At 46.5% G+C, this 6856-nt stretch overlaps 1 long non-coding RNA gene across 3 annotated transcripts; it reads right to left on the bottom strand.

Moving 5' to 3' along the window:
• Positions 1–549: 549 nt before the first annotated feature.
• On the bottom strand, positions 550–3476 carry LOC140219815 (uncharacterized). Of its 3 annotated transcripts, none has more exons than XR_011896030.1 (3): positions 3079–3419; positions 999–2947; positions 550–930 (listed from the first exon to the last, which is right to left on the bottom strand). It is a non-coding gene; the product is annotated as an uncharacterized lncRNA (long non-coding RNA). The 3 variants fall into 3 exon arrangements; XR_011896031.1 differs by having other exon boundaries at positions 999–1928; positions 3079–3241; XR_011896029.1 differs by having other exon boundaries at positions 999–3476.
• Between the last annotated feature and the right edge of the window lie 3380 nt (positions 3477–6856).

Here is a 6856-nt window from a genome sequence, read left to right as displayed (position 1 = left end):
TTGTTACGGTACCTTAACGGAATGGGTCTAGAGGATGGTGTTCGTACATTTTTTTCGTACCGCCCTAATCCTGTTATACCCCCCACTACAAACACACACACATACCCCCCCCCCTTTTTTTTTATGTATACATACAATTCCTTGCCATGATGGATCATAGCCTCCTTTATTTTTGAAAAATAGAGGAGGCTATGGACGGATTGACCAGTTCAAGTTGTCAACTTGTCAGTAACTGTCATAGGAATGACTAATAAACACAATTCCACGATCGGATTGTTTACTTTAATTTTTTGTTGTAACACTGAGGACTACATAGAACTTGATTTTGTATATGTGAGAGAAGTATGTGGATATCACGAGCTTAAGCCAATGTGCGATACACAGACAAAACATCTGCTACAACATGAACTGAATTGAGGGCCACACAACACATACGTAATTAAAGGTGCAAAATATAGGGGGAAGCTTCAAAATACGCTCTGTAGCACTGCAAAGTATAACATATATTGTATGTGTACAATAAATGTTCAAAAAAACAATGCATCAATGTTCCATTTGCCTTCAAGTTTATTATCAAGTTCAAGTTTACTGAAGTTTATTATGAGCATATGTACAACAGGAATCTACTAACACACCCGCAGTTAAGGTGGCTGTTCGAGGTGTGCTGGCTGCCTCAGTGTAAGAAAAAGAAATTGGGCGAATGTCAACACCAGTGCCACTGCTTCTTGCCTCTGACCTGCACGTGCCTCCGCGGCATCTTTGTGCACAAGTGTGCTGGCGTGGCGAACGTAGGAGTCATCCGAGAGAAAGAGTATCGTTTACATGGAGAAGTGGCTGTTCACATTGCCTGTCGCTTTCCCTCAAATGTTTCCTTGGTGACTAGGGTGACACACCCGCAGTCAAGGTGGCTGTTCGAGGTGTGCTGGCTGTCTAAACGAAAGAAAAAGAAAGAAATTAGATGAATGTCGATACCAGTGCTATTGCTTCTTGCCTCTTACCTGCATTTGCCTCCACGGCCTCTTGGCTTGCGGAGTCTGTATGAGGGAGCTGCTGTGGCTAGGCGAAGGCATTGTCGAAGGAAAAAGAAAAGGCCATTCAAATGGGGAATTATAGAAATAAATGCAGTTCTTATGTCTGTTTCTTGCACTGTTCTTGCCTAAAAGTTTTCAAAGACAATGTCCAGAATACACCAGCACTTTGACTGCTTTTGCTGTTTACCTGCAAGTGTTGCTGTGAGATACTTAGTATGGCCACAGTATGGCTGCGTGCAGCATTGTAACACTTAGTGGAGGCATTTGAAGTGGTAGCCAAAAATATAAAGAATCATCCTTGTCTGCATGAATGCTTTAAATTTCTAGATGCAGTGGTAACTATTACTATTGGTGCAAGGCCCCCCACATCTATGTGGCAAGTGCCATAGCTCGAAACTGAACTTTTCCTTTAGTGTTTCACAAGGTGTCTGATATGTCCACATTAGACGTGATCCGTTTCTTATTATTTATCCCAGTGTGGAGAGAGCATCATTAAATAGTTTTTTTTATTTTTGCGTGGCTTGCTTTTTGGTTTGTTTCTGAATTTATCAAACAGCAGTCTCATGATGCTAAAGTGACTGATGATATGACAGTCATCAGCTTTAGTTTTTCAGAAAAACAATGCATTTCCTAACCCATTGTGTGCTATCCCATTACTCGCATAATTTCTCAGAGTATTCTACCTATACTGACTTGCTTGATTTCCACTAAAGAATCTTGCATCTTCAAATACCATTCTTTCTCTAAAATCATTCGACACATCTCATAATTTCTGTACCTTGGGCTTCTGATACTCAGCATTCACCATTTTTGCTTGTTTCTGACTAGAAATGTCTTCTTTAATTTCGAGCTTAAATTTTACCTTTGGAACACACGGAAGGGCTTGCCATTGCATATCTGCATAAAAGGGAAACATGTTTCATGCGAAATCCAATTGAAGATTGATGAATGCAGCTTGCAGTGTGATATGAGTGAATGATCCATAAAAGTAACTCATCTCACTTGGTAAATTAAAGCACTTATTAGTGTGATGTACAAGATACGTTACACTAACGTGGTGGGTTCTCTTGCTTATACAGCAAAAGAATCTGTGCGCGAGAAAAAAAATTATTTTTGCATACCCCTTGTACACACTGATTTGAGGAAAATGAGCTGGAGCTGTCCACATAATCTACTTATTTTACCTGCGAGTATGGTCAACAAAAATGTGTCCCAGCTGCTTAGTGGTATTTGAGATTATGTCAGTATTGCATATGTGCCTGTTGTCTAAAATAACTGAATTTTGAAAATGCTCGCAGGGATCTGATTTGCATATCTGCAGTTTATGGATACATGTAAAAGACTCAGCATCAAGTGCAAGTGAACGGACCTACAGGCCCGAAGTCGATCATGCAAATAGATTCGCTGCACAAATTTGTGACCAAAAAAGATATTCCACATGAAATGGCATGCAATTAAGTGTTGAAAATATTGCACAGTTAATAAAACGCCTACGCTATTAATATGTGGGTTGATACACTCGTTATGCAAAACGGAGGTGAGGCGTGCAGACAGGACACAAGAATAGAGTATTTACAAGCAAACACGCAACACGAGCGCCGCCCACTTCTCTACTCTTGTGTCCTGTCTGCACGCCTCACCTCTGTTTTGCATAATGAATCCTTACCAACTAGCTCAGCTTTCTGTCGTTCTAAGTCTCGATGCACTCGATTTCGTCCGCATTAGGCACTCGCCTCTTGATTACTTCGTGGCACAGAAATACTCGGCATCAGGCTGTTTTTCTGCTGTGGCCTTTGTAGAAGCATGATTGTTCAAAGTGCAACAATTAAACAGATTCTTTGAGTTGCTTGTGGCTTCGCCAGTACAATTCCGGTGCGCTGGTCCGCCTGTCCAGCAATTTTCTACTGAAGGGAAACCTGCAAATAAAAACGCCGCTCCGCATGTAGAAAAATGCTCTACTGTGACGCTTCTTAAACGATTGTGATGCCCCACAAGAGCTGCCTACTCGCGTGATATTCTCAACAAGGAGATACATTCGTTTACTTACATGTGAAGGTATATGCCTGGGTACTTCGGGGCTTCGGTGGCACAGAAGGCACGAGTGTGCCATAGCGTCCAAGGTCGACGCGCGATCGCATGTCAAACCAGAGGCATTGGTCAAACCTAAACTGTACGAAACTACTACGCGTCCAAAAAAAAGATTCGAAACCGAAATTCGTGTCATCCTTTATTAAATGAATGCGTAGTTCGTAATTTACATAAGTCACGGACTTAGTGATCGCTTTCTGTGAACTTAATATTAACCCACCACCGTCATAAAACCTCAGGTATGCATTTTTAGGTGACAAAGCATACGGTGACCTGTACTTGTTTTCAGCTCTTTCAATAGTAATTGCGCTGGCCACATTGACCAGTAGCAACAGGGCGGCGCCCTAGAGGTTCCCACTTTTCCGGCCCAGCTTTTCCTCTACACTCTTAGGCAAAGTTACACCCTTTGGCTTGCCCCTTCTGCCACACAACAATAATCGTTATCTGCCTTGATGCGTTTCCTTTCTTTAACGCTGCGAGCCCGGTACTTTCCAGTAACGAACGGCACGCGCGTTATCAGCACAGAACAGTTTACACCCTTTGGAGTGCCCCTTCTGATAACGCGCGTGCCGTTCGTTACTGGAAAGTTCCGGGCTCGCAGCGTTAAAGAAAGGAAACGCATCAAGGCAGATAACGATTATTGTTGTGTGGCAGAAGGGGCAAGCCAAAGGGTGTAACTTTGCCTAAGAGTGTAGAGTTGGTCTACTAACTCTATGGCTGTGAGGGTGAGCACTGGCGGAGTCTACCGGCACGCTTGGTCCCTACTCAATGATCACGTGGTATTTCTTCGGCCGCGCGATGCCGTAGGCGACAAGCCTAGAGGAGGCGCTGGACAAGCATGCGACAAGTTTGTATAGACAAGAACGGCACCGAGAGCGGCGCTGCTGCGCCGGCGTTGAGAGCGCCGCATGCGACGCAAAATTCTATTAGCGGGTGGTACCCCTCTCCCATCTCTCGTTCGCATCGCCTTGATTGCCTCCTGCACTGCGCGTGTTTGGGCACGTTTCGTGCCGCGCGCGGTGTGTGCCTACGGGTGTGCGCGTGGACATTTCATTCGAAGAGCGATGTAGTCTGTTTCACATTTAGGGGGAAACTCGGAGCGCATTGCATCGCGATGCGGCGAGCGCTTGAGTCAGGCGGCGGCAGCAGCTCGCGCAGGTGCTCGAGGGGCGGGATCTTGCACGGCGTCGTGCGGCGGCGCGCGCTGGCCGCACTGTCGGGAAACCGTCTACTGTCAGTTGCAGGGCGCCCATCTCATCGTTACTGCGTGAAATGAGCCGGTATTCTTTACTAAGCGTTGTGCGACGCCCACTGATACGCCTCGAAGGTAAGTTCATCGCTGCAGGGCAGTCATAGACGACGTACTGATTCCATACATTCTTGACGGCCCGTTTCTGGAAGGCGACTATATATTCTAACGCGATAGGTCGCCGATCCACACTGCTCACGTTGTGCAAGAACTGCTGGAAGAGCGCGCAGTCACTCTCTTGGGGTGGTCGCCTCAATCCGCGGGCGCCAACATCATTTAAAATGTCTGGGGCTCGTTGAAAGTATCGCTGCCGCACCATCCCCTCTATCAGTCGCCCGAAGATAGGCTTCGATCCACCATCGTCAGCGACTGAGACGTGCTGCGAATGAACACATCCCTGATCAAGTCATTCTACACTTCACTGCCTTCAGGATGAGCGCTGTCATCGCTGCCGATAGGGACATGACGAGATACTAACCGAAGTTCCGAGCGTGACGTGTCCAATTCCCCGCCGGCGGGCAGGGTCTGTCTGGTGTAGTGATTGATTGTCGAGAAAAATCACTTACAGCTCATTGTCTTAACCTAAAACATTCCTTTAATCGTACCCGTTTGTTTCATCGTGTTCGACCCCCATAGTAATCATTGTTGAGTGCTTTGTTTTCCTTTCGAGTCAAACAAAGACTGAGCACGTTGCGCGCACATCTTGGTGCGTCTTGTCGCTGCTTATTACGGTAGCACACACAGGGAAGAGATATACGTGCACGCGTTCAGTACCCCACCCTTTCGAAAGAACAAACGAAGCATGCTGTTAAAAGAAGTTTGTGGAACTCCATTATCGCTAATGAAGGCTCAGAGTTTGGCGCCGCACAACGTTTAGTAAACAATATCAGCTCAGCTCCCGCAGTGCCGCTGATATCGGTACTCTGCCCCTGACCGTAGCACGCTTCCCGACAAGGCGGCCAGCGCGCGCCGCCGTAGCAGACGACGGAGATCACGACTCCGCCCCTCGAGCGTCTGCGCCTGCTCGAGCTGCTGCCGCCGCACGACTCCATTGCTTGCCGCATCGCAATGCAATACGTTCCGAGTTTTCCCCTAAGTGTGAAACAGACTGTACACGCTTCTATTTGCCTTTAAGAAGATCGGTACGCTTGACGATTATTTTTATGGCTGCAATGCGGCGACAGGGCAGCGTCTGCTTAAACACTTAAGTGACGCTGAACAGGTAATTGGAAACGACATCGTATGTGCCGCCGGAAAAATCGTCAGCACATACGATGCGGCACATGCATACGGCACATACGAGCTAAAGTCATTTTTGCAGTTTCTCACAATATGTTTGCTACAAATCCGTGCTCTGATGGCGACAACGGATTTCCATCGACACTGTGCGGAAATAAACAAAATATATCGCTGCATAGCACAAGTACGACATGCGCACACAACTTCAACTAGTACGTCCCCTACAATATGGAATAGAGGCAGCAATGTAGACAGCTTGGCCATTTTTTAACAGTGCTCAAGAGGCGGAAGTTGAAAGTATTAGTAATCATTCCCGCTTCAGCAATGCCGGCGCGACCAAGACGCGGGCGTGTATCGTCCAGTAACTCGATCGATCGGTGCAGTGGTGAAGCGGGAATGAGCTCCGGTCATGTTCAGTGCATCGTGCACATATTCAATTCGTAGGCTCGCGTGAACTTCGGCCACTGCTAGCGCATACAACAAAAGTGGTTTCCATTCTTGGGCAGCGCACACACAAACGAAACACGAGAAAGAAGACAGGACAAGCGCTCGTCGAACAACTGAACGTTTTTATATGAATAAAAGGATTATGTACCGAGTAATTTTTAAATTCATGTGGGTTACATATAAAAACCGTCATACAGTTAGGAGTGATCAATGAACGAGCTCGCTTCGTTTGCCAGTTGCTTACTTCGCTCGGCGCACCGCAGTAATCCATGTCTGTCGTCTGCTTTTTTCGTACCATTTTCTTGTGAATCGGCAGAATTTCACTGGTGGCATAAACCCTTTCATGTTTACATTGCTGTCGTGACAGTTAACAACACAATAATAATTTCCGGTCATCCGAAGAGGCGCCGTCGCAAACAAGAAACGTTTCGCCCGCAGCGCGAACTGAAGCGGGCGCGATCGTGAAGGGAAGCGGCGGCGGAAACCTACCCCCGTTAGAGGTGAAATCGTTCCGCCAGGGGAGAAACGAGCGCTGGCGTCTAGGATGAAACTTGGCGTGCGGTCGTCTATCAGCGTTGCCAGATTTGGCTACTTTGCGCCAAATTGGCTACTTTTTGAGGCTGTTGGCGGGGAAAAAAATGCCTTGGCTACTTGGCTACTTTTTTGGCTACGTTTGAAATAGCTTGACTATTGTAAACATTGGATAGAAACTTGTGTAGCTCATATTATGCAGCAACACTACCAAATATTTAGGCCAACCCGCAACAACGACACTTCAAATCTTTTCAAGCTGGTCCATCAT

This window comes from Dermacentor andersoni, chromosome 8 (assembly GCF_023375885.2).
Source record: "Dermacentor andersoni chromosome 8, qqDerAnde1_hic_scaffold, whole genome shotgun sequence".
NCBI classification, from domain to species: Eukaryota; Metazoa; Arthropoda; class Arachnida; order Ixodida; family Ixodidae; genus Dermacentor; species Dermacentor andersoni.
Note: the sequence above shows the minus strand (reverse complement) of the source record. Positions and strands in the feature narration are given on the sequence as shown.